The sequence below is a fragment of the Magnolia sinica genome, chromosome 3 (genome assembly GCF_029962835.1).
Source record: "Magnolia sinica isolate HGM2019 chromosome 3, MsV1, whole genome shotgun sequence".
Lineage (NCBI taxonomy): Eukaryota > Viridiplantae > Streptophyta > Magnoliopsida > Magnoliales > Magnoliaceae > Magnolia > Magnolia sinica.
In genome coordinates this window covers 60,488,011-60,506,009 of record NC_080575.1, presented here as the reverse complement: position 1 = coordinate 60,506,009, position 17,999 = coordinate 60,488,011, and the positions used below count along the sequence as shown (strand labels likewise).

General features: G+C 38.1%; 2 long non-coding RNA genes across 2 annotated transcripts; both read right to left on the bottom strand.

The window, feature by feature from the left end:
- Positions 1–2,743: 2,743 nt before the first annotated feature.
- LOC131238510 (uncharacterized) lies at positions 2,744–3,840 on the bottom strand. The gene is made up of 2 exons (XR_009167881.1): positions 3,086–3,840; positions 2,744–2,995 (listed from the first exon to the last, which is right to left on the bottom strand). It is a non-coding gene; the product is annotated as an uncharacterized LOC131238510 (long non-coding RNA).
- Positions 3,841–5,071: 1,231 nt separating this feature from the next.
- Positions 5,072–8,597, bottom strand: LOC131239950 (uncharacterized). Its single transcript, XR_009168522.1, has 8 exons — positions 8,577–8,597; positions 7,939–8,241; positions 7,515–7,570; positions 6,584–6,676; positions 6,415–6,486; positions 6,304–6,340; positions 5,510–6,076; positions 5,072–5,298 (listed from the first exon to the last, which is right to left on the bottom strand). It is a non-coding gene; the product is annotated as an uncharacterized LOC131239950 (long non-coding RNA).
- Positions 8,598–17,999: the final 9,402 nt, after the last annotated feature.

Below are 17,999 nucleotides of genomic sequence, written 5' to 3'. Positions count from 1 at the left end.
TAATCCACTCTCACAAAATTTTAAGGGTTTCGAAAGCTCGACGCGCTCACACCTCTGGCCCCAAATGCAATTTTCCGGTTCTTTCGATCTGCAAAGCCATTGAAGAGGAGATTTTGGCCGATCAATCGATCCTGCAAGAAGTTCCATTTGCCGTATTTTCAAGAGCATTGGAGCTGAAACGAAGAAAAAAAAAACAGATTTTCCCCTTTTCTCATCTCTATAACTACGGAGCTTAAAGATTCAGTTTTCTGATTGATTGGATCTCTTCTTGAGCTTGATAGAGGTATTTTCTTGCCCCTTAATATCTGCTAATGAATTATTTTTCATTTCCGATGAACATTTATGGTTTATTTTGGGATTTTTTGAATATATATATATATATATATATATATATATATTTCTTGGAGACCGTTTGCTATGCAATGTGGTCGGGTAGGGTCCGGTATGTAATATTTATGCCTGTGTGGTGTGTTATATATTGAGTTGGAAAATTCTCAGTCCTGTATTGAAGTCTCCTATTCCTATCCCAGTAGAGATGGATGCAAGCGTGCTATGGATTTCAGCTTGATGGTATTGTGGAAAGGTTGATAAGCTCGTTTGGTTGCTAAACATTATATTCCGACTCTTGGCCTGGACTACACAGATACTTTTTTCCCTGTTGCTAAACACATTGCCATCTGTGTTATAATCTCTGTGGCCATTAATTATAGTTTGCGATTTTTTCAGCTTGATGTTAAAAATGTGTTTGTACATGGAGATCTCATGGAAGAGACACATATTGAGAGACCACTTAGGTTTGTTGCTCAGGGAGTTAGATAAGGTTTGTAGGTTGAAGATGGCAATATATGGGTTGAAACAATCTCCTTGTTTTGGACTCTAGTGTTGTAGAAGTTTGGCATCGCCCGGGTAATGCTAAATAAGGTAACTGAGCTGGTTTTTGGATGGTCGTCTATGGCCTGGAGTAATGTAGGAAAAGTTTCTATACAAGATGGTGTGTCAAATCACGGTGTGGGTCATTTGGCTTGAGAGAAGCAAGCAAATATTCCAAGGGAGAAGGCTCAAGTTTGAGACATCGTTTTGCATACAAAATTACAAGAACTTGCTGAAAAGTGATAAGATGATCAAGCTAAGATTGGACAATGACAATCTGCAGTTTGATCTTCTATCCTTGATAGATGCGAGGGCTCTTGAACATCTAGTAGCCGAGTACGAATTGAAAGAAGCTGTGGATTTCCGACTGCTTTTTTCCAAGTGTGGTGAAGAAAGATCTGGTAAGCTGTCTTTGAGTTCTTCAAGAGGTGTGGCTGTTGAAAGAACTTGGAGCTTCTTTTATTGCTATTATGCCAAAGGTCGAAGGCGCAGTTAATTTGAAGGGACTTCGGGCATATCAGCCTTATAGGGGGCCACTATAAGATTTTCACTAAAATCCTTGCTTCTAGATTTTGGGCAATAATTGCCAAAGTCATCTTGGTTAATCAAGGTGCATTGGGGGGGGGGGATTGTGAATAGTGCCCTAACTGCTCATGAATGCATTGCTGCTCATGAATGCATTGATTCTAAGCATAAGGAAGGCTCGGCGGAGGTGGCGTGTAAGCTGGATATCGAGACGGCCTACGATCAAGTTGATTGGGGTTTCTTGGACTATATGCGTGAGAGGTTAGGCTATGGCCAGAAATGGAGGGCTTGGTTGCTCGAGTGTGTCAGATAGGTTTTTGTTTTCAGTGTTGGACTGTAAGGATTCTTTAGTGCTTTGAGAGGATTATGGTAGGGGGATCCATTATCCATTTTTATTTGTTGTGGTGGTTGAAGCTTAGAGCAAAATGTTGACTGAAGGCCAGGAGGCATGTATCTGTGGATTCGAAGTTTCGAGCTCGGGACCCTTGATTTCCCACTTGTAGTTGCCAATGATACCATCCTTTTCTATGAGGCAGCATATGTGTTGGTGGAGAACATGAGGAAGATAGTGTGGTGCAATGAGGCGGTGTCAAGCCTGAACATTAACTGCTTGAAAAGTGAGATTTTGGGCATAGGACTTCCTTATGAGCAAGGTATCCCATATTGGTATCAGTTGGCGTAATGGTGCCCTCTAAAACCGATACGGATACGGGGGCGTAACGGGCCGTAACGGTGCAAATTGATTTTATTTTTTTGCCAAAAAAATATGGATTAAATCCGGAATATTCTAAACATTCCAAATATGCATTCATTTATAAATTGGAACATGTTTATGGTGGTGTAACGGTCCACTCTTTGGTGAGAAGTTGTATCGGACTGTTTGATTAATTTTTAAATCAGGTAACCTGAATTTGACTACAAAATTCATATATTTAATTTTCTAAATATTTAATTTATATACTTAACAATTTAATATCTTTCTCCCAATAGTTCTTTAAAAAAATGAAATTAAATTCAGGTAGATGACGTTGCCAATTTCGGGCTGATTTGAAGGACCAATCTATGCCCCAAATTTGTGGCACTAGGTGAGTTTTACCGGCGCTTGTCTGAGCGCCAACAATTGTACTTTTTCGCGACGCGAATAAGCGCCGGTAAAAGTTTCTCCGAGCGCTAGTAGAAGTGGTTTCTGAACACTTTTTTCACGATAAAGCGCCGGTAAAAGATTTTGTATAGATTTGAAAGACCCTAGCATGCCAGTAATTTTTTTTATTATATATAATTCAATCGGAACCTGTATTTTTTAAATATTTGAAACATAAAATTAATGTCATACAAATAAAACTGAATATTAAACAAAATTTATATTACTTGACAACATAAAAAAATATATAATATTTATTACAATACACATCTTCAATTTGATGAGTTGGCTACAAAATATTAATGTTAATTGATAACTAATATAGTGGATTTCCTTCACTTGAGGGTTATCTGGGGGGCTTATGCCAAACAAATATCCTGCAATTTGAGTCCGAAGATCTGCTATGCAAATAAACTTCTTCAAAATGTTCTCGGGCATGATGTATGTGTAGATTGTCTCCTGTAATCGGGAATTACTCACGTAAGTTCAGTTTCCAGAACCTTGAGAGTTAAAAAGTGCATACAATGGAAAATAGCCATAATTATTTACCTTAATGTCCTTAGTGTTCACATAAATATGATTAACTCTAAGATATAGATTCGTCCAAAACTTTTGTGGCCCACGCGAACTTTTTAATATTCGATCACCATTGTTTCCTATTGGCCGGTCTATGGTTTATTTGGGGGGGAAGGAATAGTGGTTGCTTCAGGAATAAGTGTGGGAGGGTATCAGAGGTGTTCAATAGGGCAAAACTAAATGTAATGCAATGGGCCACAGCATCAGATGTATTAGGTGGAAGTTTTTTGTTTCCCATTTCATGGTCTGAGTTGTAGTTCTTTAGGCTTCAGCCAATTCTTCATGAAATTATCTTTCAAAAAAAAAAAAAAAACTCCTACTTGCCTGGCCATAAACAACGGAGTAAATCAGAATATTCCTTCTTATTAGCAAACTGAGAGGTGAATATTAAACTACAGATCTTCCTACCTAATAACACCAGTTGTGAGTGTATGGTCAAGGCCAAACTGCAAAAAAATAAAAAATAAATAAAATGGTATACATGAATCTTCTAGTTAGTTTGGTAATTCATATCAGTAATCACCATATATAAGAAATGTTTGCACAACAGCAGACATCCGAAAAGTTTTAGAAGCAGTTTGACTGACAAGTGATTTAAAACATAACAAGCACCCAGTGTCAAACAATAGAGCGCCAAAATTTACCAATCTTTAATATTAAAGAAATAATCTAAAAGTAAGAAATAAATCAATTAATTGATAACAAGACAAAACTCGAGCTACAGCATATGAACCGCAAGAAGCTCATTCCACCAAGGCCCCATACAGATAGCTACAATGTAGTACATGCAGCCTAGATATTGGTGGCCACCACTTTCAGTTATATTGTTGTTCAATTAGAAATGGACGATATTACAGTGATGTGATATGTTTGTGAAATACTATTGTGGTGGAGCTTGATGTGAAAATGCTGCAGGGAGTATATAGTGGGCAGATCGGTAATTCAAAACTCGTCAAACCAACTTTTTCCCTAAGCATTGACTCAGCTGGCACAGACCCAAACTGCAGGACCAGATGATTGATTTGACATGCAAAGATTCAGTTGGGTATTGAATTCCCTAAATCATTTTTAAGCATATCAGAAAAAACAAAAATGGAATAAGAAATCATTTAGGCCAACACAAAACCCATTCGTGTCTATTGCGGTAAGTGGAAAGTCCTAATTTAAGTGCAAGGATATACAAACCGCGGGGGTAGTTTTATAATCACCCTGTTCTATTCTGTCATTACCTCATTCTTCACTTATCTAATTGTTTAATTCCCTTCAATGTTCTAGCCTTGAAGATCTCCAAGGACCTCACCAGATGGGTTCCAAACATGCATATAGAAAGGATGGGAAGTAACCGAGATAGATATAAAGATGTATACGTTTAGGCAACATTGAGGTTTTACATTATTTGCTCTAAACATGATTTATTAAAAAAAATTCGGTACAGGAACTCGAGCAGAAGCTCCAAAATATAATTGGATTGAGATTAGGAGTTGGAGAAGATGATGGGATCTGTTGGCATGTTAGCAAGCCTAATGGTTTCCTCTGGTGCCTAGAAGAGTGGGTTGTCCTCCACAGTATGAAATAAAAATAAAAATTCTAGAAATTCTAACGCTCAGCTAGTATATTTATTGTAAATCCTTGAAAATGTGCTTTTGCATGCACCGGTATTATCAAATGTTTGAGACGAGTACATGAACCAGGTTGTTTGGTGGAAAATCCATAGATAACTACATGTTTAGATGTATAAATAGCTCACTGAAGTCTGACATTTCTTTCTTTTATTATTCTCTTCTTCTTCTTTTTCTTGCTAATCATGGTTTGTTACTACCATGGAAAAACTTGCTAATCATGGTTTGTTACTACATGCTTACATGTTTCTGAGTAAACAATTAGGAAGAAATTAAAAAATAATAATAATAATAATAATAAATTTAAAAAAAAAATAAAATTGCCTTGGATCCAAGAAGAGCCCACCACCACATGGGCCACCATTTCTTGCTGAGGCGTAGACGGTATTATATACAGTCCCCAAGAAGTTGTCCCTTACGCTTGTCGTATATCCTGGAATCCAAGACGACTTGCCAAATTCTGTAAAGAGGATTGGTTTTCCAAGGACCGTATTCGCATCTTGGAGGTGGGCTTGTATCCAGCTTTGAAGGAAAGCAGATTGGGCCTGCTCATTTGAATTCGGTATCCTGTGAGTGAACAATCAAACAAGAAAAATAGGATACCATGAGCAGAATGCTAGTATGAGTTTGAACAATCTTGATGGAAAAGGTCAATAAATGTATAATTAAGATAGACCCATTCACTAGTGGTTGCTCACAAGTGAGTCTCAAGGATTCATATTAAGTAGTTGCTCACAAGTGAGTCTCATGGATCCATATTAAGTAGAATATACATTACCATTGATCTGGGTAAGCATGAATCGTCGTAAAGTCGATTCCTGGAATCTAGTTATTCGAGATGAAATCCGTTCCAATTTGGTAACCAGGATTAAATTGCTTCCTGTCGGGCATCGATTCGCCATAGAATCCTTCAATCCCCACCTCCAATAGATGATTACTGTCTATGGATTTAACATAAGCTGCCATTTCTTTGATCCAATCCTGAAAGATTAGCATACATAATTACCAATAGCGAAGCCCAAATGGAGTTTTGTAAGCTCACTTGCCTGTAAATCCTATTTCATGCACACAGTCTCATGGCACAAGTGTGCGAGATGCAAGCCGTCTTTTTTACCTGACCCAAAAAAGGCTCGTCCACTTATCATGAAAAGAAAGTAAGATGATAGGAGAAGAAACATACTTGTTGAGTCCGAAGAAGAAGACAGAATAAAGTCCCCAAGAGGACTAAATGTAGTTGAATAAAGCGGCCCAGCATGACCTTGAAACAATGTATAAGATATTTTCCCATCCTCCTAACCTAGCAATTGCTTGCTAGGAACAGATTCATTTTCTCCCTGCACACTAACTGAAACCAACACCATTTAACACACATTACACAACCTCCTTAGCAGAACCATCGTGGCAATATTAATGCATACATATAGACAGACAGACATAAATGTAAAGAGGCTTGCTAGCCCCATAAACGCAGAAAACATTATGCACCAATTATCACTGGAGAAGGAACCATATAAGAACTAAAAAGAGAAAGAAACAGCATGAACTACAGACAATAGTAAAGAAAGCTGTGACCTTAAGTCTTCAAATCGTTTGCATACAGTGCCCAAATCTGCAGAGTCCGGAACTTTGGTTAAGAAGCTGAAAGCATTGGTGGAGTTAAAAAAGGGCTTGAGATCCATTTACCCGGGCTTCCTCTGTTATTGACTTTGCGACGCTCAAGTCCTTCTACTCAAAACCTGAGAATCAAAATATTTGCTGAAGGAGAAAGATAAGCATAAGAGCAAAAGATATTCAAAGAATTTAGAAACATAGTTGGAAAAATAAGATATTTCACATGTCAAACATTACTTACATTTCACATGGGGCAATTGCTATTTTCATCCTGTTCTAAAGTGGTTCCTCATTCAAATGGTCCAATCTATCCCATAGGCAAAGTAATACTGGTCTGGCAAGCTCGAAGACAGTCAGAAGTGAACATTCATGGTCAGCTCTCTACCAAAATATTATAATCATCATCATCATCATTGAAGTACAGAACTGATTCGGTTGTATAGTATTTTCCACGGATTTTATTTTACATGATCTCACTAATCTCTTTGTGATCTGTGTTTAAACCACCTCTACTTCTAGCATGTTCTAGAATTAAATGAATTTAGAAATCAACTGTCTTCAATTGTTCCAATATGATAAAGACATGGGGACTCTCATGAACAAGAGTTTATCAAGTCCTGACCCTCATATTCTATTTTAACTCATTTGACTGTCAATAGAGTGTATAGCCTAAACTAAGTTTTTCAAGTTACAATTTTGGAAGTCTAAAAACTTTTTCAATGTTATGGTTCCCTTGTTAAAACTCAAGTGCAGTTTCCAAAACTCACGCAAAATGAGTTGCATGAGCTTCAATTGATGGTGTGAGGCTTCCGTTTGTGTAACTGTGTAACACATGCATGTTTCAATTTCTGTTTTGTACTTGGGCACATATCTTGTTTGTCTATGATTCTTGACACATTAAATGCCTTTGATAAAAAATTGAATAGACTTGTTTCATTGGGCCTTCCACCTAAACATGTTTACTGACTATCTTTATCGAAATCAAGGGCGAATATATCTCCCAACTGGCAGGGTTGTTTTTACAAAGTAGGCAGAGCCTATAATGCCGTTGAAAAACCCACATCCGATATGGCTATAATGGCCAGGTAGATGTAAAATACATACAAATATACATGGTGTGCAATGATATACATTTCGTCATACAACTTAAGCTTCATAAAACAAATACATACTGTTAGGTGGCCAACTCTTGATTTTGTTCCTCGAGAAGGTCCTCTTTAGCCCAAGCCTGCAAAAAAAAAAAAAAAAAGAGGATGGGAACAAGAAAGGAACAAATTAATTATTTAAAAACAGAAATAAGCATATTCAGACAAAAGAAATACAAACATTCCTTTGACGAAGATACCTTGACACAGCTTCCATTAGTTCTGCTTTTGACAGAGAATTGCTGCCACTTCTTAATATTTCTTTCAAAATAAATGCTTGGACACTACTACAGTGTATTTTGAACATGAATTCTCAATAGACGACTCAAAAGAGAAGAAACTCATGAGCATAATACAAATCCTAAAAATGAGTATCAACCTAAATATCAACCATAGTAAACGTTGTTACTAATTCTCAAACAACTAAAAAACAATAAATAAGAAAACTTACTTTAAAGATACCTGCTTTATTTCAGGTCCACTTTGAATGGCCAATTCTACTAAGCTATAAACTGTAAATTAATCAAATTTGCATGAATGCATAAGAGACAAAAACAGATAAAGCTCCTTGAGATTGTGAGTATCCACCATTGCTGCTGACTTTACATCACGGTCCAGGAAAGCTTTGACGGCTTCAGCTGGTTGTGGAAGTACCTCTTGCATTTTGAATTTGCAAACAACAGTTAAGGTAGATCCCAAATTAGAAAAGGTGACAGCAAAAGTGAGATAGAAGCATTTGAATGAAAGATATAGGCTACAAGCTCCCATATTGTGATATGCTACATTTTGAAAGGTACTGTTTGTAGGCTAGTGCAATCCAATACAAAATACACATTAATATACTCATAATCCCCAACTCAGGTGGGCCACACCATAGGGAAGAATGGAGATGGGATGTCAACCAAGGGTTTGCTTCTAGGGCCACCATGATTTACATAGATTGTGGATTATTTTTCACTTAAAAATTTGTCATTACCAAAGGCCACAATGGAAGGTTAACATTGTCCCACAGTACATTTTTGCTAGTTACGCTGTTTGTTGAAGATCCTGAAATTTGATATGGGTTACAGGAATTTGACTGAGCTGGACATACAGGAGAATGGGGTTGATGATCTTGGGGAAACCTGGCTAAATTGCTTCTAAATAGATTCGATGTCTAAAGGCATGTGCACCTTGCGGCCAGGGTTTGTTACTGTCTAAATAGATTCGATGCATGAGCAATTTGGTCTGCGATAGATTGTGAGGCCATCTCTAGTTATTCTTTGAGTGGCTTCTTGATTTCTAATGAGATATGGAGTCTGTTTGTCTGATGTCTTGATGGCCACCATGATGCTGTCTTGCCCTTGGTATCTAACAGGACTTTTCCAACAAATCATTTAATTTTCTTCTTTCCACTTGCAATCATGGCACTTCTCAAATATATTGATTATGGAGTTCTGATTCATTGCCTATAGCCCTGGCTTCCATCTGGATGGCATTGAAAGAAAAGATACTCACTTGTACTCAATTTGTTAAACATGATATTTCACTTATTGTGGCACTTCCTATCCTTTCATCATCATCAGCATCATCTAAACCTCTCGATTAATTGGTGTTGGCTACATGAATCATGTTCCGTCATTCCACTCTATCAAGGGCCATAGCTTCATCTAAGCCCTTGATACAATTTTTATGTTGTGACATAAAAAAAAAAAAAAAAATCTCTGATTTCTAGAGTCTACAACATGCAAAGTTGTCTTGTATTCTAAGTCAAAACAAGAATTAAATTTTAACCCAACCTTGACCTTGTTCTAAGATTGCACATGCTAGTCTGGTTGATTCTAGACAACAGTCAGTTCCTCTATACATGTGAAATGTTCTCCATCTCTTTCTTTCTAAGGAATCTTGGAAAAGCTATTATGCAGGTAAGCTTGCAATAGTAATTTGTTTATAACTGGTATTATGTTCTACTTAATGCACATACCTTGGAGAAAAAAAACTATTTTGCAGAAAGCTTGGAATGGTAATTTGTTTGCAACTTGCAGGAAATTGGAAACGTGTGTATGTTGCAGTGCAATATCTTGTGGAATATCTTAATTCTGATGAAACCTCAGCTACCTGCAGCAAGGTTGTGGAAATTTGTAAGTAAAAGTTTGTGTAAAGGAATGCATAATCTACCTTACAACTGTCTGTTTGAGCAGATTATCAATTTTGACTCATCACCATCTTCATAATAGCCTTGTCCGAGCTATTATGAGATTTGGGTATCTATTTTGGCTAAAGAATAATTGTGAATATATAGGTAGAAGGAATGGGTGCCTTTTTCTATTTGGGCAGTTGGGGATCTATTTTGAACCCATCACCATAGCCTTGTCCCAACTATTTTGGGTTGGCTTGGATATCTATTTCGACTGAGTTTCTATGAACACAGGCAGTAGGAGTGGATCATGTGATTTCAGAACTTGTTGGGGTAGTTGCTAGGGAAAGAGCACTTATTGAAGAATGCAGAGATCTATCGTCCAAGGTGCATGTAATGCAGGTATGTCTTCCTTGTGCGTGTCTTCACTTGTACAAGCTGTATGAGTACAGATGAGAAGAGGTAGGAATCTGCACCACAAATCATCGAGAAAGAATTGTGACCATCAATTTGCAGCGCTCTTGGATTGCAAAATTGCATGTATAACAGGGGATTTTTGATGCATTAGCTGTATGAACATGGGATGTGATTTGGTTGTCATAAGCGTTTTTCATGTCATTTTTACTACAAGCTTTCAGTTTGAGTGGTGAAATAATACCGGAGTTGTATTGAGTTAATGCAAATATGCATTAGACTTATATTTTTACTTGGAAGCTTTGGAGACATTTCTTCATTTTTGGTTGATTCTTATAGAGAAAAATACAGTTAAGAGGGTAATTATTGTCTTGGTTTTGCAGATGTAAATGAAACATCCTCAAACTCCACACACAGCCCATGGCTGTGTATAGCAGAGAATATACAGCAGGACCTACACACTTCTTTATAAGAGAACTCAAGGGTCAAGATAGGGACAAGGCCCCAAATGCAGAAAGCAGACCTTGAGAAACAAGAATCAGCCAGATTGGAAGATCCTGAACCTCTGACAAATTGCCTTTGAATGGATTGTGAAGCGGAGAGTACAGCAACAGTCCACATCGAACAGAAAACATTACAACGGTTAAAAGGTCAGGATCTTCCAATCCAAGAGCTTTCTAGGCATCCCTATCCAAGAGTGCGGCCCATCGGATAAATGGCATGGATAACCGAGCTGGATCCACTGCTACCGAAAACCATTCAGTTGCAAACGCAGGTTTATTGAAAAATCAGATCAAGGGGAGAGAATTGCAGAAATCTGGAAAGCGAAACCAAAATCCAAAGTAACATCGTCGAATCTCGTCGGGAAGTCCGGATATTGGAAGAAATTTGGAGAAATAGGGAGTAGAAATCTAGGGTTTTGAAATGAGTGAGTGAGTTGGAAAAGGGCAATACCTTAAATTGGAGATGGAAGAGTGTGGAATGAGATCCAAATCTGTCTTTTAACTCTCTCAGCTCACGAGAGGAGAAAGTCCTGAAAAATACACAAGAAATTCACAGATGAAAAATGGAAAAAGAAAAAGCATATTCTCGCTTGAATTTTCTGAAATTCAAACCCTAGTTCTAGATCTAGTAAATCCCCACCATAACCAGTCAAAAAACCTTGCAAAGTGCAGAAAATAGATCCAAAACCCTAGGAAACAAGAGAGTAGCAGATCTAGATACTACGGTGAGATCCCAAAGTAGGTTGCTGCAGCTGGAGAGATCCCAAAGCAGCCGTGAGAGAGAGAGAGAGAGAGAGAGAGAGAGAGGGGTAGGAAATAGGAGAGAGTCGCGCTGGCCATTAGGGTTTTTTTTTTTTTAATGGTAAGATATCCTTCGGATGGTCTTACATAGCGTCGATGAAAGAGTAGCGCAAATGCTGTTTATACTTATTTTTGTTGTAGTGAATACATGACACGGGTAAAGTCTATCATTTTAGAGCGAGGCGTCAGATTGCCCAGAGCCTTGGCCAGGTTGCCAAGTTCAACCGCCGTTATGGGCTAAAGACAGAGGATGAACCCGAAAAGAAATGATTTTCATTCATATTGAGTGAAACTTTCAATTTTACTTTGGCGTGTGATTTAGATATTTGAATCTTTTGGCTCTGAATAATTCTGCAGTTTTTTTTTTTTCGTTCTTGTTGTTTTGTTTGGGGCATTTTTGTTTTCTTGAATTGGTTTATTAGATGATTGATGAAGAAATGATTCATCAAGTTTAAATTCCGATAGGATATGCATGGTAGGTTCGGGCACTAGGTCCATGAAAGTGGAACCCATGTTTCAGCGAGCCAGAGCAGACCATCAATCTGATAGTCCCTGCAGTGCCTAATACCCTAGCGATCTATCTGATCATTGTGTATGCGTTTGTTTTTTTTCCTGTTGAATGCCCCTTTGATGCATCTTTTAACAGTCTACAACGCACTGAATGGAGGGTTATGACTCTCCCCATTGGGAGATTTTTGGTGGGGCCCATCAAACCATTGCCCTGGATGACTTATAAGAGCCCAACTGGTGTGTTGGTCTCGGTATTCTAAAATTCCGCCTTTTGGCAATCCTCATTTTGATTCTCGTCGTTAAAAGGAACCTACCGTAGAGGTTTGCTTGTCCCATGCATGTGTACATGGCTTGGCATCTATATACCATGCCAACATGGCAGACTGGTGCAATATCCAGTCTGTCCAATAAGTGGGTCCAACCGTCTAGACGTTCTCAACCAAAAATCAAGCTTGTTCCGCGCATTAGGTGGGCCACAATGTTAGAAACAATTTGGAAATCTTCCAACAAATTATTATTATTATTATTATCATTAATTTTCTAGATATAAGTTTTTTTTGTAACTGTGGCCCAAGCTCAACTGGTTAATGTGCAACACTTGATTCTTGGGCCAGGTCGTGGAATTACTTGACCCTCGTGATGCCGTTCTGGTAGGCTGCACGTGCGTGGGCTGAGCATTGCTCCCTGTCTCATGCCTTTTCCCCCCTTAATGAACTGTGTAGTAAATCTCAAGATGATGCCACCAAAGAACTGTTACCTAGCATGATCTTATACAACATGCATGGTTTTGCTGCAGCTCTGTGTCTTTGTTATCCTAGCTTTGATATCCATGAGGGAGTTGAGTTGAGCTATGTTATCTGATTTGTAGCAGTTTCACAAAAGAATTTCATATGTAAACTTTGCATTTGTTAGGAATCTTGAGCATCATCATCATTTTCTTCTTTTGTATTTGGGGTGTGCAACTTGCAGCTGCATGTGTCAAGCTAAATGCCCCTCTTGTGCCGGTGATGCGGAGTTATTGATTTGGTGTGTTTGTCAGGCAGGCTCCAGGATGTATTTGTTCTGAGCCCAAAAATTAGGCCTGCCACTCATCGACCAGGTGGGCCTCACCATGCTGTGTATATGAAATCTAGGCTATTCCTCGGGTTCATTTGGCCTGGATGAAGGTTCATGCTAAAAATCAAGCCATTTTTGCAACTTAGGTGGGTCTGTGCGGTCAAAAGTGGGTGTCCCCTCCCAACGGTGTCCCAATTTGTGGCCCACTTGATTGACGGATTCGCCTGAGTTTTGGACCCTGGAACTAAAATCACAAGGTTGCATCTGATGGTTGGCTTGGATATTGCACACATGACGTGGGTATGCCCAAACAACTCAATTGCATGGTAAACTATCAACACTTGTCACATCCACTTTGATCGTGATGTTAATCCATGACTTAGGTGGGCCACACCACAGGGAGCATGTGAGAAGGGCCTCTCACCCTTTACTACATGGAGGGCCATCATGTTGTGTACATGTCATCCAATCCATTCGATTGATACATCTACGCCAAAATGAAGTGAAATCTGGCCATTTGGAAACTTTGGTGGGGGATCCCAAAGTGTTGTGTTGTATGAAATAATTCTGGTAAGAAATACTTCTATTGATGTAGGTAGCCCATTGTGATGTAAATAACTCGTACCATTAAGTTTAATTGATGTTATTTGAAGATTCATCCACTAGGGTGGAGGCAGAAGAAGACTACCCTTAATGTCATTCTTAGTATCTATATTAAAAAGAAAAGAAGAGATCAAACACTTGGGGAATAACTTGTAACTTAAGATAACCAAACACTTGCTTTAAATAAAATAAATAAAATTAAAAAAATAAATAAATCAGTGATCACACATAGGGACTGATTAGTGACCGACGATGAACCATTCACTTTCATTCATGATCTTTACACCTTAATTTGATATTCAAATCTAACTGTAGATGCACAAAGGCTTACTTTAAACCATTAAAATGATTATATACGAAAGTGGGACTCAACCCATGTATGTACCTAATTTTACTATCAGAGGTTTAAAATCAGGTTCACCTATAACCTTTACAATTCTACGTAATGACCGATTCCCTCAAAAACTTATGTAGCTTTTTATAAGCTCGCTACAAACCTCGGTCCTACACAATAACCTACCAAGCGCACACTCCTGCCAGATGCTCCCATAAGAGATTTGAGTTGATTTTCTATCGGCTAACAAATAACCTTGGACTCAATCCAAAGACCTACGTTTACTTCCACCGGGAGGCTCCCTCAAAGACTAACACGTACACACCTATGTTCGGTAGCCTACACAAGGATTTAGATTTAGGTACTACACAAGAATCAAGGTCCTACACAAGAACTTAATTGAATTTGTCAATTTAAACTATTACACTCAATCCTATATATATGGAGTATATGTTTTCTTACAAATGACAACTTGCTTGTTGAATTGAGCTCCTTTTGTAGTATCTTCTTGTGTTGCTCGATCGATGTTTTCTTGTGCTTCAACCAGCTCTCCCAATCATGATGCTGATGTGTTGCCAATGCTTTAACTCCAATGATCAAATATCTTGCATGAGGTGGTCATTTGAGATGACCAAGATGATGAGAGGTTGGATGAATCTCCTATAACTAATGAAAGATTGTAATTCTAGAAGATTCACCTAAATGGGTGTTCTAGAGGATTTAGACAAGGATTTGACTATAGGTTCAAGTTTAATATCTAAAATAAGGTAGAGATCAAGTTCATCTTCAACATTGAAGTTGAAATCCTCTTTTAAGTGATGAATTACAAGAAAGATAAATTAGATCTCATGGACTTAGAGGCTTTAGATGATGGATATGATCATGGAATCACCTATGCTTCTGTTGCACAAAAAATCCATCCAAATGCCCAAAAACCGAATGCCCTATATATAAAGTTTGAGTTTTAATAGTAAAAAATAAGTAGAAAATGACTCTGTTGATGACATTAAGAAAATCGAATTTTCAGCTGAATTGTTGCTAATTAGTTTCCTCACTGCTACCCGATTCCATCGAGTGGTCTTCGATGGCATCGAGGGGACCCTTCGATGGGTCTTCGATGCCATTAAGAAACTCAAATAAAAAATCATAACTTCCTGGAGACATATGAGTTACCTGTCGGGTTCCATATGCTCAATGAGAACGAGCACCACTCGAAAGTCTGTTGTTTTGGGCATATAAATTCACAACAGCTTTGTATCTCTAACAACCTTACTTATCATGTTTCAATTAAGCTTTTAAGGCTAAAAGATGATTAACAAAGTTTACCGATAAGGCCAAGGATCATCTAGAGATTTCGGGGGTTGTTTTGGGTCAAGGGCTAGGGTCACCAAGGCATCTCATTTACATGTTCTTTGCTCCTTCATGCTCGTGTTCTCTTAATTCTTTGTTCTTCAGCTTCTAAGGGCTCAATCGACTACTTGACATATGAACTCATGTGATTGACAAACAAGATGTAAAAATCATTGCACTAACATAGTCTTATCACTTAGTGTAAAGTAGTTAGAGCTGTTAAAGGGCTAGCTTTACGCTGCCCTCTAACTACTTTACACTACCCAATCCTAGCCCAAAATCCTCCAAGTTAGCCCAAGTAGAACCTACATCCAATAGAGAAAAGGAAAAAAAAACCAGCTAAAGCGTTGCCCATGTCTAACCCATATGATAGTTTTGTGTCCATGCTCACTTAAATATATAAAATGTGTAAAAATAAAATGGAGAAATAAAATTTAAATGGAAATCTCAAGTTATTACGGTTCAAGTTAAAGGGGAAAAATGTAATTTCAATCCAAGTCAATTGTGCATTTTATATCACACTTGTATATTAGTACATATATGACCCAAAAGACCCTCATTTTAAGAGACGGGCAAGTGCTTCTAATAAGTTCCATGCCTCTCTCACATGTTCGAAAAATCCATCCCCAAATAAATAATCATTCCCTCTATATAGACCATGGAAGGGCCCACATAAATAATTATTACCTCTTGTGGTCCATCATATAGTGAGGTTCTAAGAGTTTTCACAACTGTTTCTCAAATGTCACAAAAAATATATATTAGTATACATATAGTGGGGCCTATTAAAATGTGGTTAAAGAAAGTGTAGCTCACCACTAAATATACATTTAACATTTACCCCTGACATTTATGGATCCCACCACACTATAACATCATTTCATTTCATTTATGGGTCTCACCATATATATATATATATATATATATACATTCCACATAAATGCAGATTGTTCTCTGGTTGGATTTGCTTTGTGCGCTTGCGATTATCATTTATAGATTAGTTGCATGAATGTCAAATCATTTTTAGTTTATGTAGTTAGACCCACTAATGGCTTGGAAGCCTTTATGTTAAATTGCTTTACTTAGTTTAATTTACACATTGCTTGAAGTTAAGCAATTATGTTTAATTGATTAAAATTTTATTTGATCCTAATCATCTTCCCCTATGACATAACCATCATTCTTCAGCTCCGCCAAGCTTTTGTGCATAGCCCATGGGCTCACTATGCTTCTTTTTTTTTTCGGGGGGGGGGGGGGATTGAAGGGGATTTCAAATCCCCTGATATGTTTAGCACAATAAAATAACTGAGAGTTTTAATTTTTAAATCCAAAGGGTTTACTCCCCTTAAAGAGAGGGTTTGAAATCCAAGATGAAAGCTTGGATTACAGGTAAAATCTTTTCAAGAGTTGCATGTGTAACATGTGTCACTAGACTATTAATCTATTGGGCACATGACCCACCGATGATATCCCAAAACAATTAGATTATCAATTGCATCACTATAATTACTTTAATATGATAATCTGTGCCGTTCAAACATTGTCCATGTAAATCAACGGTTAAAAATTATTGGTTAGTCACTCCGATGTGATCTTGTGCTTGTGGCCTATCCAAGACTTCGAATTCACCATTTTCGAACAAAGTATATATTTCAATGGGCTTATTACAACCATTGTGTCAAACATTACATAACTACACTAATTAAAGATATTAAAATTGATTTAGCAATTAAATTCAAATCCCTATAAATATACCATGCAGATTTCTAAATGCATGGATTCCTGAATTCAGGGTGCCAAACATAACAGGATGATTTCAAAATCCAAAGGGTTTGAAATCCACGGTTCCAAATTCAGGGGTTCCGAATCCAAGCTCCCAAACAGGCACTTTTAAAAACATCTTAAAAATTTAGGGAACAGATTAGGTGCGTCGCCAGCCTCACCCAAGGCGGTGTGGCCGTGATCGGGGGGGAGGGGGGCAACCTTGATGGATATGCAGTATATCCATGCTATCCGTCCATCTTTCCATATCATTCGAGGGAATGCGATAAAAACTGAAGTAAATCTAAATCTTAGGTGGATCACACTGCAGCAAACAGTGGGATTGAACGGCCACCATTAAGGGCCTATTTGGCCAGGCAGATCCCAAGGTATTAGGAGGGATGGGATCAGCAATATCCTAGGATAGGCATGACGAGCCAAGCAGATCTGGTGAACTTGTCCCGGGATATGAGCAATCCCATGGATCTTAAGACAATCCATTGACATCACCATCATTACCTTAAAATTGATCCTATCCCTTGGTTGGATGGATTGGAATGTAAAATCCCGGGATATGCACGGCGTGCCAATCATACCCAGACATAAGCAATCCCACGGATCTTAAGACAATCCACTAACACCACTATCATTACCTTAAAATTGATCCCATCCCTCCTAATACCATGGGATCTGCCCGGCCAAACAGGCCCTAAATGTTTCCAGGGCCTACCGTAATTTTTATTTTCCATCCCACTTTTTGATTAGGTCACACCGACCTGGATGAAGGGAAAAAACAAATATTAGATTGATTTAAAATTTTTATGGCCCACAGATATTTTTAATGGTTAATCACCGCTGTTTCCTGTAGCGTGGTCCACCAAAGATTTGGACCTGCTTCATTTTTTATCTCATGATCAATGATTTGGAAAAATGGATAGACGGCGTAGATATACTAGACATACATCAAGGTGGGCCCACGCTCAGGGCCGCACCGTGTTAGGTAAGGCCGGTGCCGCACGTAATCCACTCCCACAAAATTTTAAGGGTTTCGAAAGCTCGATGCC